This window comes from Hemicordylus capensis, chromosome 1 (genome assembly GCF_027244095.1).
Source record: "Hemicordylus capensis ecotype Gifberg chromosome 1, rHemCap1.1.pri, whole genome shotgun sequence".
NCBI classification, from domain to species: Eukaryota; Metazoa; Chordata; class Lepidosauria; order Squamata; family Cordylidae; genus Hemicordylus; species Hemicordylus capensis.
In genome coordinates this window covers 40,471,185-40,487,414 of record NC_069657.1, presented here as the reverse complement: position 1 = coordinate 40,487,414, position 16,230 = coordinate 40,471,185, and the positions used below count along the sequence as shown (strand labels likewise).

Genomic DNA, 16,230 nt, shown 5'->3' with positions numbered 1-16,230 from the left:
GTATGAACCCACCAATCTACCCTATCTGCAGAAGGAATCTGACATCTGCCACTAACTTCAAATCAACGTTACAAGTAAAATAGGGTATGCCAAGAATGATGCGTTTGTGCAGAATGACCAATCCTGGCATATCACTGCTAAGACCAGATAGACACATGTGTGGATGCAGAGCAGCATGCACATGCAGGGTGGTGGCAACCTCGGTGCTGCCACGTCTGACCAATGCTATGTCTGACCAATGTGGGTTTACCAATGTGGGCTTACTGTGGGCTTGCCATTACATCTGACCAATGTGGGTTAACTGAATGCACATAGGAGGGGAATGAGATGACAGCGGCAGACCCCTGAACTATGCATGTCCAGTATACTCAGAACAAACACTGCCACACATACAAACAGTACGCACGTAGGCTCTGACATGCCCATCAAAATCCCTGGAAAAAGCAGCATTCCCCAATCACTTAGGCAAGTCAACATACATGGAGTCTGTTTTGGCAGTCTACTAAACGATGAACTGAACACTCTGTTGGTCACAAAACCAGAGTGGCAGGGCCTGCTACTGCACTCTTGCACCCCATCCAGCCCTCCTCCAAGCTCTTGCAGAAGGGCTGGTCTGCCTGGGAACCTGGATGTCCCATACTGCCTAAAAACAAACAAACTAGATTCTGTCCTTGGTTGGTCTCTGAAACCAGAAGCAAGCCCAGCGGGGTGCATTTTCAGGAAATAGCTGGCAGATATAGAAGAAAACCCACCCACCCCTATCTACCTTTCCCAACAAGAACATAAGAACAGCCCTGCTGGATCAGGCCCAAGACCTATCTGGTCCAGCATCCAGTTTCCCTCAGTGGCCCACCAGAGGCCTCGGAGTAGCCTACAGAGAATGAGGGCATGCCCTCTCTCCTGCTGTTTTCCCCCTGCAACTGGTATTTAAACTAGGGCCCTTCCTTCTCTCATCTCAGCAAATGCCGGATTCGGGGTGTGGGTTTGCTGAGGTAACATATAGTTTGATCATCAAAAGCAACTTGAACAGGCCTCATGCCATGAGCCTGCTGAAGGAAGATGTTTGCACTGCATACTCCAGTGCGGAAGAATCCTGTGAGCCAAATATCTGACTTCCCTTTCTGCTCAATAAACACTTGTTGCGAGCCAGTGAGAGTGGCTGCTGTTGAAGAGACTCTCTCTCATCCTGGAATTGAGGCCCCTATTGAGAGAAGGAAGGTGGCATGGCATGGTTGTTTATTTGCAGGCACGTCTTTATTTGGTAACATTGTTTGTAGCTGCTTGGCTGTAAGATCAGACTGCAAGCTGCCACACCTAATGTTTCTGAAGCAATCCATCTGCTTCCGTAACATTAGATATGTCTTTGTTTCCTTTCCCCCACTGAGTCACTTCCTTTTTGCTGAGGGAGCTTTGTGCTCACTTCTGTGTTCTGTAGACTTTGCATCTTCTGGCTGCTTCAGTTCCAGTTTCCACAGGCAAAGGGGAAGCCTAAGCAGTGATGCTGAGTGGCAAGGCAAGATGGAGGAGGAGATAGGCTAAGTTTTTTCTCATCAGGGCTGGCTTCAGGTTTGAAGGGAGCTTTAGCCAAGTAACCCACAGATTCATGGTGGAGCCAGCTTGCAGATGAAACAGGGGACTCCGAGGGCCGATGGGGTGAACCAAATCTCAGGTGGAGGTGATGCTAGAGTGATTCTTTTGGCTGAAGGGGTCACTTCATTACTACATGAAGGTGGACACTTCCGGGATTGACAGTGGGCCCTCTGACAGATGCCAGTCCTGGGCACATACACACATACCTAAATTCATACACACATAATTGATATGATCCTTTTGATTACTGAGCCTTCCCCCCAAAGGCACTGTGGACTCTCGGAGAAAGCCTCATACGTACATACATAAATGCATACATACATATGAAAGGAAAGATTGTGCTGTCAAGTTGGTGTCGACTCTGGCGACCACAGAGCCATGTGGTTTTCTTGATAGAACATAGGAGTGGTTTACCGTTGCCTTTCTCCCACGCAGTATGAGATTATATCCTGTGAGGTAGCTTAGGCTAAGGGATAAGTATCACTCACTGAGTTTTATGGCTGAATGGGGATTTGAACTTGGGTATCCTCGGTCCTAGTCCAACAATCTAACCACTATACCACACTGGCTCTCTAGCCTTTGTGGAAGGGGGAGGAATGCAGAAGGAGACAGCAGTTCTACAAGTCTCTTGCAGCACCACTGCGTCCTTTCAACACTCCCCATATGAAACCTGAGATCTTGGGGATAGAGGTGTGCAGAACCAGTTTGAATCAAACTGGCCCAGTTCAACCAGTTCAAACTTAAACTGAACCAGCCCCCACAAAAGGTGGTCAGTCCAAGTTTGAACAGAGCTGGAATATTTGTTATGGACTGGTTTGACCCGAATCGGGAGTGAGGATACCCCTTTTCAAGCAATGGGGGATCTTGCCTCTAAAAGGTTTTTAAGGGCAGCCACTGGAGGTGAGAGGGTACCTTACCAGTACAGGATCCTCTAAACCCTGGTGCTGCCCGCAGTAGTGCGGCTCAAGTGGCGGCAGTGGTGTGGCTCCAGCTTCCGCTGATGTGTGGAGGCCCTTTGTGTGACCATTGTGTGGTCACACAAATGTCCTCTGAGCATGTGCAGAAGTCATGCGAATGACCTCAGTGCATCCGTGGAGGCTGGAACCGCACCACTGCTGCTCAGGCCATGCTGCTGGGGGCAGCTCTGGATATTAGAGGAGTTGCTTCTGGTGCTTGTAAGGTGCCTCCCCCCCCCCCAAAAAAAAACTTTTAAAGGCAGGATTCCCCTTTGCTTGTAAAGGGGAATCCTCATTGGATTCCCCTTTATAAGCATAGTCCTTCAAACCAGTTCGAACTGGGCCAAACCGGTTTGATTGAATGGAACGGACCACCGACCAGTTTGATTGAACCAGTTCGTAGACTGGTGGTTCGGCTTGAATTCAGTTCAAATTAAACCCAAATCACCAAAAAGAGTTCTGTGCATACCCTACTTGGGGATTGGCCATGGTCCTTCAGCCAGGGCCTGACTTGGCTGACTTCTGACACTAGCTCTGCCCTGCTAAATAGCACATGACACTGGAGAGCTCAGTCATGACTCGAAGTCTCATCCAAGGTCAGAAAGCCTCACCTCTTGAACTTGATCATATATCCGGATTTTCCATCTTGAAGGCACTGCTAACACTCATTGGCTCCCAGGCACCTGGCTCCAAAATTGTATTCCTTAGACAGTCTAAGTAAGCAAAATGTTCCACAGCTGAGCTCAGAATTTTATATAGTCTGTGAGTGTGCTGAAGCTAGACATACCCTCTCTTTTATCTGATCATCTTTCATCATCTTCTCTGCCTCTGTCTCCTCCCTTCCTCTTTGTCTCTGAATTTGAATGTTCATTGTTCATTGGGATGGGCCTAGACATGACTCTCTTTTTTGAAAAAGTTCAATTTCCAAACACCAATTAGGGAAAGAAAGAAAAAACAGTCCATATTTCCAGCAAGAGCTAGATGAAAATCCCAGAGAAGTACACTATCCCATGATGTAGAATTTGAAATCCAGGCTAGTATTCAGGAGAGAAAATTATCTATTATTATTGCTTCAAGTCCAGCTTGTGGAAATCGTCAGTACCACGCAAACATAAAGCTTCTACTGCAACAATTTTAACTTTGCACGAATCATATCAAAGTTAACTGTCTGCTAGAGGCAGAGGCATGTCTATACTAGTCTGCTTGCTCCTGTCTTTGGTATTTATCAAGGCTCCATTGAACAGTTGAAGATTGGGTGTAAATTGATTCTTTGGACAAGGGGGACATAATTGAATGAAAGAATAAATAGTGGGGGGAGATGGTGTATCCCAGACATGAGCTCAGGAAAGGAGTGATCTGGATACCTGTGTATGCAGCTAAACTACTTCTTTGGTGTGCCAGATTTCTGTTTACACAGGAGGCATTAGCACATAACGTCGAACCAGAGTTTTAGGAGGCAGAGGTTTTTTTACCACTGCATGTAGATGTGTGCAACTCTGGTTCTGCATGGTGATTGACCCAAGGTTCTGATTTCTTTACTCCAATCTGAACCCTTGAGTTATAGTGAGTTTCGTCGCTTCAGCCCAAGGTATGACACAGCCTGTGTGTCATCCAAATTTGGAACCACAAGCTGTGTTCTAGGGGTGTGCGAACTGGTTCGAATCAAACCTGACCCAGTTCAACCGGTTCAAGCTCAAACCAGACTGGCCTCCCAAAAGAGGTGGCCAGTCCAAGTTCTAACTGACTGGGGCCCAGTTCGGATCAAATCTGTTCAGCCTGGTTCAGTGGGCCTGGTTGTCCTCCTTGTAAAGGGGAATCCAGTAAGGATTCCCCTTTATAAGCAAAGGGGGGAGCGGGGTGGATTCCCTATCTAAACATGGGTTGGGGGTGGTTGAGAGGGTACCTTACCGGCTCTCTTGGCCTCCCTCAGCCCCACCAGCACCCCCGCTCCACCATGGGCCAGTGGATGGCCTGGTTCTGTAAATGGCCTCCATGCATGTGTGGAGGTCATGCAAATGGCCTCTGTGCATGCATAGAGGCCAGAACCAGGCTGTCCACTGGTCTGATATTGTGGGGGGAGCAAAGATGGGGCTAATATGGTGTAGCACTACCACCAAGGAGCCACCACCATGAGAGCCAGTAAGGTGTCCTCTTGCCTGTCCCCCAACAGGCAAGAGGATAGGGAATCTCCTCCAGCCCCCTTTGCTGGTAAGGGGGAATCCTTACTGAATTCCCTTTTACAAGCAGGGCAATCAAACTGAGTTGAACTGGGTCAAGCCAGTTCAACCAGGTTCTACAGATCAAACCGAACAGCCAGCGGTTCGAACTGGTTCATGGGCCAGTTGCCTCAGTTCAAGTTTGGTTCAAACCCAAACCAAACCACCCATTCCATTTCCAAGCACAGCCCGAGCTGTGCCCCCTTCAACTGGAGCGGAGGGAAGAGTCTCCTTCCTCAACTCTGACTGTGATTGGCTGTGCAGGTTGCCCTTCATGACAGAAGAAAACCCACACAGCCAGTCCCCCCTCCTCTCCGCAGTCTCACTGACTGCAGTCCCACTGAATGCTGAGAGAGTGCTCTCTGTTAGGTGCTAATTTTAACTGGAGAGAGTGGGCTGGGGGATGGGAAGGGGAGTGGGACCCTTGGTCCATATACGTGCGAATGTGGCCACTAACTTATTCTATGACTTTGTCTATACCCTTTTTAAAAAACCATGTATCAGGAGCGGGCTGTGAACGCGCCTCTGGGGCGGAGGCGGGTGGCTTCTTTAAGTGTAAATGGAGCCGGTGCTCTGTGCTGCCCAGCAGCCCCCGTGGCGGGGAATCCCCTCTGCCACTCATCTGGCCGCTGGTGGGGGCTCACCTCCGTGGGAGCCAGGTGAGTGGCGGAGGCGATTCGCTGCCGTGGGGGCTGCTGGGTGGCACGGAGCATCGGCTCCGTTTACACTTAAAGAAGCCTCCCGCCACCTCCGCCCCCTGGATGCGCATTCACAGCCCGCGCCTGCCATGTATGAAAATACAAACTGTGATACTGGACTAGACCAAAGGCCAACCTAGCACTCCGTTTTCAGTTGTAGAATTTTACTGTAGAAATGCAACTCTAAAACAATAATAAATGGCACAAGCAGCCAGTCAGATGCCAATGAGAAACTCAGAACTAGGGCATGGTATGGGTCATCCTTCTTGTTCTCCCTCTTGGTATAAGACAGCTTCCTATGTTCCTACCGTTCCCTTACATGTGCCTTTTTGTGCTACAGAGCCAGTGGAGTGGGACAGGTGGGTTCAGCTGCTGCCCCCAACACCCCTATTGCTGAGCACCTGTGCAGCCTGAGAAAAGATTACAATTCTCCAAAAAGCCCTGCACCATTACCAGGATTGAAGTGCTTTAAAGTGCCCCCTGGAAATGTCTTTTTAAAGCAAAGCCCTGGTGACCACTATTCTCTTACACCCCGGAGCAAGGATTAAATTAAAGAGAGGCCTGCATGGTAAGTACCTGACCTGGGGGCCGGGCCTTCTGAGGCCTATAAAGCCCTGAACTGATTCAGCTGTGATTCGGGTCCAATTCAACCTGATTCGACCTGAACCAGACAACAGTTTGATTTGGGTCAGATCAGGTTCCGTTGGGCTGAACGGGACTGATTCCATTTGGGGCTCTGAAGCGTTGCATATCCCTGTATCGAGCCATGCAGTCATCATCTGTTCCATTGACTGGAATGAGATATGCCCAGTCTCAGTTTTCTAATGGGATATAGTGAGGTTAGTAGATTATTATGTCATGATGTAAGCACTGTGTACAATATTTCCTAGACGGCTAGGAAGTTGTATTTGCACAATCCTTTGAAGATGCCATAAAAATCAACAAATATCTCCACAGGGCCCTGGCTAGCCAGGAAGACTTCTGGATGACTCACCAGTTACAATGAAGACGAAATCTTTTCCAACCACCTCAGTAATTAGTTGAATTGAACGAGCAGTACAAACGACATTTATGTGGGTTAATTATGTTCTTTCTCACACACCTACCACCTACCCTTGTGTTATATGATAGGGAAGGGACAGGGAGAATTGACATACTTAATTTTATCTTGTAATTAGGAGGTCAAATCCAGATTGAAACCATGGTGTAGGGTTTCTTGAACTGGGGTCCCCAGATGTTGTTGGACTACAACTCCCATCATACCCAGCCATGGCCTGTGTAGTCATGTATCTCTAAGCCTAACCTACCTCACAGGGTTGTTGTGAGGATAAAAATAAGCATGTAAACTGCTCCAAGCTCCTCAGAGGAAAAGAGGGTTAAATATAAATATGTAAAAAAATAAAAATAAATAAAAAATAAACAACCTCTGGGGACCCAAGGTTAAGAAACCCTGGTGTAGGGGGAAGAGGACCTGGAAACCCACTCACCCCCTTAACTGCTATTTATCTGGGATAAAATCTCCCATTGGTGCCAATGGTGGAAGGGTCAAAGCCCACCTCCCCTGCCACTATCCTAACGTAGATCGCCCCCTGCAACTAATTTTCGATTAGATAAAAGTTATGCTTGCTGTAATACTGGGTAGCCAATCTTAAGAACATAAGAACATAAGAACAGCCCTGCTGGATCAGGCCCAAGGCCCATCTAGTCCAGCATCCTGTTTCGCACAGTGGCCCACCAGATGTCGGTGGAAGCCACAGACAGGAGTTGAGGGCGTGCCCTCTGACCTGCCATTACTCCCCTGCAACTGGTACTCAGAGGCATCCTGCCTTTGAGGCTGGAGGTGGCCCACAGCCCTCCAACTAGTAGCCTCCATGAAGTCATCCAAACCCCTATTAGAGCCATCCAGGTGGTTGGCTGTCACCACATCCTGTGGCAGAGAGTTCCACAAGTGGATCACGTGTTGTGTGAAAAAGTACTTCCGTTTGTTGATCCTAGACCTCCTGGCAATCAATTTCATGGAGTGAACCCTGGTTCTAGTGTTGTGAGAGAGGGGAAAGAATCTCTCTCTCTCCACTTTCTCCACACCATGCATGATTTTATAGACCTCTATCATGTCTCCCCGCAGTCGTCTTTTTTCTAAACTAAAAAGCCCCAGGTGTTGTAGTCTTGCCTCATAAGAAAGGTGCTCTAGGCCCCTGATCATCTTGGTTGCCCTCTTCTGTACCTTCTCCAGTTCAACAATGTCCTTTTTAAGATGTGGTGACCAGAATTGTATGCAGTACTCCAAGTGTGCTCGCACCATAGTTTTGTATAAGGGCATTATAATGTTAGCCGTTTTATTTTCAATCCCCTTTCTAATGATCCCTAGCATGGAATTTGCCTTTTTCACAGCAGCCGCACACTGAGTCGACACTTTCAACGAGCTGTCCACCACAACCCCAAGATCCCTTTCCTGGTCCGTCACCGACAGCTCGGATCCCATCAGCATATACTTGAAGTTGGGGTTTTTCGTCCCAATGTGCATCACTTTACACTTGCTAACATTGAACCGCATTTGCCATTTTGTCGCCCATTTTGCGCCCATTTTGTCGCCCAATCTGGGCTCTCCAGCTGTTGTTGAACAGCTAGGGATTATTGTAGTTCAGCACAGCTGGAGAGCCAAGGTTGCCTATCCCTGCCTTAGGATCATGAACTACCTCCTGTTGCTTGTTTGTTGTTCCAACCTAGTGGCACTGGCTGCCAACCTGAGCCCTGCAACACTGGACACTGATGAGCACAGATGAAAAGAAATGCTTCCAGGTCCATACTGATTTATATATGGAAACCTCCATAACCGTTTGTTTGATTGACTGAATGCCATAAAGGTGGTGTAGACTCTTAGTGATCACATAGATATATTCTCTCCAGGGCAGAGGCGCTCTTACCCCTGGACTTTTGGGGCCAAAGTCCAGGTCCTCCACACCCCTTGGGGCCCCACAAATCCTCTATAATCTTTTCTGGGTGGTGTGCTTTGTGCCTTCAAGAACCTACGTGTTAAAAATGATGCTTAACTTGCAGCGGGTGGCAGGGGGGCTCCAAAGGCCTTTAGGTCCAGGCTCCATAATTACCTAGGTGCACCTCTGCTCCAGGGTGATCTGTCTTCAACTTGGCCTTTAAGGTCTCTCAGTGGTGCATTCATTGCTGTGGCAATCGAGTCCATCCACCTTGCTGCTGGTTCTCCTCTTCTCTTTCTCTTTCCCGTTAGTGAGGCAAAAACCAGCATTTCACCTCTGAGCTTTATTCCCAGGGTCTGCTGATTCTCTGGAGTCTAATGAAGGTTATGAAGGCTGGCTATGCCTTTTTATATCTTATGCAATACAGTTGCAAGCAGGCTTTTTGGAATCAGTTGCTCCCATTCCATTTCAGACCATGTGTTGTGGACAATTTGTAATCAATTACAAAAGATTAGACTCTAGGCACATTTAATAGGGATGCTTTAATAGGGCAGATGGCAAAAACAGCCTGTGGCAGAACTGGATCTGGTGGGCTATTTGGAAAACAGATTGAGTCAAACTGCATCCAGAAGCATACACTGTGCAGTTGCTCTGCTCAGGAACCACTATTCACACACATTTGACATACTGAACTGCTTCCTTTAGGCGTGTACTCCAACACTTCACAGACGGAAACCGTGATCCACCTGTGACACCCCAGTTCCTAGACTCAGAATCACTGCCTGAAGTCTTTACCTGCCTGTTACATATTGCTGGAGATTCTATTCTTCATGCTGTGCACTGGATTCAATGACTCTGCAATAGCCTCTCCTACACTAATGTTAAAACCGGGGTGAATGCTTGTTCTTTTGGTTGGAGGCGTATACGGAAGACATAATGGTTTGATTTTGGGTGTAACTGGGGTGTTGCAAGTGGATCACACTATTTCCATCTGTGAAATATTTAAGGGTATGATGTGTTAATTCAAAAAACAACCCCAGCAGCTGAAGTGTATGAAATACGAGGTGGTATACAAGGCGATTCATGTGCATACAGAGCTCTGGAAGTGTTTTTTAAAGTGTGGAGGCTCAAGGTAGTCAGGATCAGTGTTCCCTCTAACAGAGATTCCCAGATGTTGTTCACTACAACTCCCAGCTTCCCCAGCTGCAATGGCCTTTAGCTGGAGATTCTGGGAGTTGAAGTCAACAATATCTGGGAATCCCTGTTAGAAGGGACATTGGTCAAGATGCAATGAATTTTATGCCACCACACATCAAGCAAGCAATGTCCTTTAAAAACAACAACCTGGATGACACACTGTGCAGTGTTCCACCTGCTTTTTAATGGAACACGTGCACAGTTGTGTAGGAGTGTTCTTGTGCAAGTGCAATGGTGTGAGGGACAGCTATTGGAAATAATGGCTGTCTGCTCTGCAACTGCATTTGCACAACTGGATGTGCTGCTTGTGCAAGAGCACTCTGGCACAACGGTGCACATGTTGCATTAAAAGGTAGGTAGAACATTGCACAGCATGTCAGCGATTGCTATGAAAATAATCAAATCATCCACATAGGAACATAGGAAGCTGCCTTATACTGAGTCAGACCATTGGTCCATCTAGCTCAGTATTGTCAACACAGACAGGCAGCGGCTTCTCCAAGGATGCAAACAGGAGTCTCTCTCAGCCTTATCCAGAATATATATTCATTCTCTCTCTCTCTCTCTCTCTCCCTCTCTCTCTCTCTCTCTCTCTCACACACACACACACGATTCTGTGGTGTGTTGGGGACCCCTTGGCAGCCACATGGGAAAAGCTGGGTAGGTGGCTATCCTAAACAGTCCAACATGAAGGTTCTAGGCAGAGGGAAAGGGCAGCAATACTCTGTTGCTCTATACCCATCTATCCCAGGGAGTGAGGAGCAAACCAGTTCGTTCATTCCTTCCTTCCTTCCTTCCTCTTGCTTGTAGAATAAGGATGGAGAATTTTGCTCACTCCTTCTTATGAAATCTGGAGAGGGAGGAAGAGCATGCAGGGACAACAGACCAGGAGGAAGCAAGGCATAAATGCCTGAGGTCACCATCTCACCCTGCTTCATAGTATCCTTTGGTTATTTGGGGGGAAACAATATTAATTTTTAGAACACTGGAGGAGAAAGGCTTTAGCGCCCCGCACCCCCAGCCCCTATACTTACAGCTGGCTGTGTTCATGCATACTATATGCATGTGTACCAGAGACAAGATCAATGCATCACTCACTTTTAGATTTAACTTCTAGAGAAACCATGGAGAGTAAGCTCAACCATGGAGATTGGCAAGTCTCGCATCTCACACTAAACAGAATTTAACAAGGCATTTCCAAAAAGAACAGGTCTGTCAATAGCGATTAGTGGTGATAGCTACATGGAGCCTCCATGTTCAGAAACAGCATACCATTTGCAATCAGTTGCTGTGGGGCATCTGGTTGGCCACTGTGAAAAGCAGGATGCTGGAGCTTTGGTTTGATCAAAAAGGACACTTCTATGATCTTAAAATTCTAGAAATAAGGGGCAGTTGATTAATCAAATAAAGAAACCAGAAAGCAGAGATTATCTCTGATAGATAAGGACAATTGGAGCATATTTTCAGCAGAATTTCATATATATATATATATATATATATATATATATATATATATATATATATATTCAGTTATCATATTGAAACTCTTGAAACTCTTCCCACACTGGTTTCTAATTTCAACTTAGGCAAAATCTGGTGACAACCACCTAAGGATGAATAAAACCCTTCTAGGAAATTTCACTCATTTTTTATTAAAATTCTTTTGGCTTCCATTGATGATCCTCAGGCATTTCACCTGAGAAGGATCTCCCAAATTCTTTGCAAGTTTCACTTTAGGCAAAATTTTGATAACAACTCCAGATACTACCGAAAAGTTAAGGGATGCTTGTGCATGCATGCAGGTGTTTTGCTTTTAATGATAAGCATCAATGTTAAATATACTTTTTACAGCATTTACATTATGCACCATATTTTTAAGATAATAATTATAAACTAGCTGACCTGACACAGAGCATCTGTGCCCCTAGTTCTCTCTGTCTCTCCCCACATCCCTTCAGCCATTCTCCCCTCATTCCTTCAGCCCCAGTTCATTCTCCCCCGATGACCTGCCTGATCGCTGCTTCCTCTCAAGCTTTCGATTTATCTGCTCTTTGGTGATCATTTTGGCTTGTGTAACATTTTCAAATGACAATGGAACACTGGGAGGGGGCGGGGAGAGAGAGAGAAATCAATCTCCCAAAATCAGGGGATCTGCATTGTCTGGGTGTCAGACCCTTTCTCACAGAGGTCCTTTCATGAGTTCCCACTAATGGTACCTAAAAACTTAGTAAACAAGAGGGCTGTTCACACAAGCAGCCCTACCCCAACTTGTGCAGCCCTACCTACAAGCAGGATAGGGCTGCTCATGTGAAGCGCCAGGATCCCGGCCGATCCTGGCCCTGCCTCACCAGGTAGCCCAAGAGCTGAGTGGCAAGAGTACCCAGCTGAGGGGGAATCCCTCAATACACTGGGGTCCCAGGGCGGTGCATTGTGGGATACCGGAGGGCTTCCTCCTCTGATTCCCGGCTCTACTGCTCACTGCAGCTTCCGATCATATGCCGCAGAGCAGCAGAGCCCTGAGAGATAAGGAGATTGTGTGCAGGGAGGCAGGGAGGAGCCTGCCACCCCACAAGGTCGTGTGAACAACTTTAATGTCTAAGGCCACTATCCTGTGCATACTTACAGGGAAGGAAATCCCATTGACCTCAGTAGCTGGCATCCTGACTAAACTTACTTGACAGAAGTCCCATCGAAATCTACATTTTATTTGCTGCTTTCGGGTTCATTTGTTTTTATTATGGAGTTGTTGGTTGTATTGTATTGGTGGTATTGTGTAACTGGTTTTCGTCCTGTAAGTCACCTTGGCTGACATACTGCACAGCAAGCTGCCCATTCAAGAAGGATGCGCACGCGTTTCCGAGCCAGTTGAGAGACTGTCCATGCAGATTGCGAAGGTGGAGGCTTCTTGGTGCTTCCAAAGATATGCTTCATCGCAGCTGTGCCACCACTGTCATTGGGAAAAATAATGCGATGACACACAGCTTCGGAGGCACAGAGCAGCCTCCAACTTCAAAAGGTGTGCAGGTGGACTCTTGGCTGCTTCGGAAGCAGTGAGCACACATCTTTGATGGGTGGCTCACTGCAAGTATGTCCATCCTTGAGTGTTTGCTTATGGAACTGGAAAAACCAGGATAAGAAGTGCGGATAAACAAAGCAAGTTCCCTTACTACACGATGAGCCTATTTCCACAATCACTAGAAAGCAGGCTAAGGGAGCCTAGCCTGCTTTCTAGTGATCGTCAGAACCACCGGGCTCGTGGGCAAGCCCGGTGGTTCCACAGCAGCTAGCCCATCTCCCCCTCCTCTTAAACAAGGTTAACAGAGTGAATGCTCCGTTAACCTTGGGTTTTTTATTGTGTGCCACCACGGCGCACGGTGACACACAACAAGATGTTGTCACACAGTGACACATGTGGTGACACATGCAACAACAAGCGTCCCAGCCTCGGGTGTCCCCCCAGAATGCCCTGTGCACTTGTGCAGAGCATCCTTGGACTTCTGGGGCCAGGGGCCCCCCAATCCCCACAGCCCCCACTGGCTCTGTGAAGTTTCAGGCAGGGGTCTTTCTCTGCCCTACCTGGAGATGCCAGGGAGAAAACCTGTGGCCTAAGAACATAAAGACATACTCAGATGCTCTTCTACTGAGGTGCATCCACATCCCCTATGGGGAATATCTTACAGCAGACACATGTAATCACCCATACAAATGCAAACCAAATCAGACCCTACTTAGCAAAGGGGATAATTCATGCTCACTACTGCAAGACCAGCTTAATCCCACTTACATAATCAATTAATGAATTTAATTAAGTTCAGTGGGATTTAAGTCATGGCTAACTTGGACTGAGCCCATCAGGCTAACACGACGCATAAATCGATAGTATCGGTGGCTGCCATCCAGACCAGTGTCTTGAGGACACAGGAGGAACTGTGTCTTCACAATGATAGTTTGCACCCTCACATCCAGAGGCTTCCTGAGCACATGACTGGGGGCGGAGGTGGGGGGAGAGCAATTTTTGCTTCTCTCCCCAGCCTCAGGTAAATAGGAGAGTAATCCAAAATAAAAATGATCTATCCGCAAAAAGAAGTAAGAGACGGGGGAAATGAACCTCTCTGGGTCTACGTGGACCCACAGTGTGGGTGCCAGCACAGAAAACTGTGTGCTCCCCCTGAATCTGATCTGATCTGGGACACAGATCAAGGCGGCATCCTTGTATCTTCAGCTGTGCAGAGAGGATCAGCGTGTGGGCACACACTCAACTCCTGCCTGTGGCTTCCAGCGGCATCTGGTGAGCCACTGTGTGAAACAGGATGCTGGACTAGATGGGCCTTGGGCCTGATCCAGCAGGGCTGTTCTTATGGAAGAATCCCTAGGAAAGTAGCTCCATTGGTCCTACCAAACAAGCAAGACCATGGACCACATCTGCCGTGCAGCGAGCCATGCACCCAAGTGGGATGTGGGCCTGCTGGCTTCCTGGCACTCACCACTCTGTCACTCTGTGTTCACTCCTAGTGAAGGCAGAGGAGGCTCTGTGCCAGTGATGCTGTAGATCAGATCAGCTGTCTCCCAATGCCACCATTCCCAATGGGAGTCAGGTGCAGCTTCTCTGCCATTAGCATGGCGTCTCCCCTGCCTTTTCTAGGACTGGCAACAGAGCAGTGAGTGCCACGGAGCCCACGAGCCCCAAATTCTTCATGGGTGCATGATTTGTTGTGTGGTATGTGAGCCACTGATTTGATAAAGGCCCACTGATGTTTTAAAAGTGTAGAGAGGTACCTTTTAAAGTGGCAATTCTTTTGTATATATTCCCTTATATTCTCTTGTAGATAGCAGGGGGAGAGCAACTGGCCCTATGCAACTCCAGTGCAGCATCAATGGTTGTCGCTGGTGTCTACTTTGTGTTTCTTTTTAGATTGTGAGCCCCTTGGGGGCAGGGAAGCAACTCTGTTATTTATTTTTTCTATGTAAACTCTTTTGACTTTTGTTGAAAAGCAGTATATAAATATTTGTATTTATATACAACTATCTAGTGTCTTGTGGGAATTGGTTCATAAAAAGTCATCAAGCTAGAGTAAACTTTCAAGGAAATGTAGATTTTCTGAACACATTTGCTCCAGAGTAGGGGTTCCCAACCTGTGGTCCTCTTGATGTTGCTGAACTGCAACTCCCATCATTCCCAGCTACCATTTATTGTGATTCGGGATGATGGGAGTTGAAGTTCAGCAACATCGAGAGGATTACAGGACCAGGTTGGGAACCACCGCTCTAAAGTAGGGATGTGCACGGAACTGGTTCGGAGGCCCTTTATGGACCTCCGAACCCGATCTGAAGGTGGAGGGATATGTTTAAAGAGGGTGCTCTTACCCCTCCCACCGCATTCCCCCCACCAACGCTGCCTTTTAAAATGGTCCGGTGAGGAAGCAGCTTACCTCCTTGCCAGCCCGTGCCTCCTCGGACCAGAAGTTAGGGATGTGCATGGAACTGGCTGGCCCAGTTTGGTTTTAGTCCAGACCAGCCTCAAACCCAACTGGGCCAGTTCAGTCTAGCACCCCCCTCGAACCCTCCCAGTTCTGTTCGATCCAGGAGGTTCACAAGCTTCTATTAGTTTAAAAAATTACCATACTCCCCTCAGGGGAGTTCCTGGCGGTGGCAGGCAGAGGGGGGGGTCTGCAGAGGTTCCCCCTCCACCCGCCGGCTCTCTCCATTTGGCCGCTCTTTGGCCGTTTTTCGGCCTTCACCCGACAGTGCGGTGGCCATTTTGGAGGCCGCACGCCTGTGCACTTGGCCTCCAAAATGGCCACTGTGCCACCAGGTGAAGGCCGAATACCAGCTGAAAAGCTGGCCGAATGAGGACAGCTGGTGGGGGGAGGGGGAACCTCCATGAATCCCCACCACCACCTCCAGGAACTCCCCTGAAGGGAGGAAGGTAATTTTTTTAAAAAAAAAACTAATAGAAGCTCACGAACCCCCCAAACATTCAGGGGTGTTCAGTCCGGGGTCAGACCAAATAGGGTGTGATTTGGTTCAACCCTGAGCCATCGAACCGAACTGGCTTGACGTTGAACTGGCTCAACGTTCTGCCGATTTGCACACCCCTACCGGAAGTGCCTAGCATGCGTTTGCACGTCGAAACATGTACACAAGCAAGCTTGACGTCCGCGTGCACATTGTGACATGCGCATGCACACCAGCATTTCTGGTCACTTCCAGTCCAAGGAGGCATGGGGCGGCAAGGACGTACGCTGCCACCCCACTGGACCATTTTAAAAGGCATCACCAGTGGAGGAAATGCGACGGGAGGGGTAAAAGTATCCTCCCCTGTCCTTAAAGATATCCCCCCCGCCACCTTCAAAGTGGCAGTCACTGGTTCTGTGCACATCCCTACTCTAAAGGGGAAGTGGAATGATAACTGTAGGGCCTACACTCAACCTATATGTGTCCTGTAGACTGTGACCACAGACCGGACCACAGACCGGACATGCATAGAAGTGGTAGAAGTGTAGGCTCTGGATACATGATCAGGGATCTGGATACATGATCAGCAAGCATGACTTGTCCCTTTAGCTAAGCAGGGCCCACCCTGGTTGCATATTAATGGGAGACTAGAAGTGTGAGCACTGTAAGATATTCCCCTGAGGGG

General features: G+C 48.0%; 1 long non-coding RNA gene across 1 annotated transcript in view; it reads right to left on the bottom strand.

The window, feature by feature from the left end:
• LOC128345718 (uncharacterized) overlaps positions 1 to 16,230 on the bottom strand; it is a 209,943-nt gene that overhangs the window by 129,178 nt on the left and 64,535 nt on the right. The gene's annotated exons all lie outside the window — the stretch shown is intronic.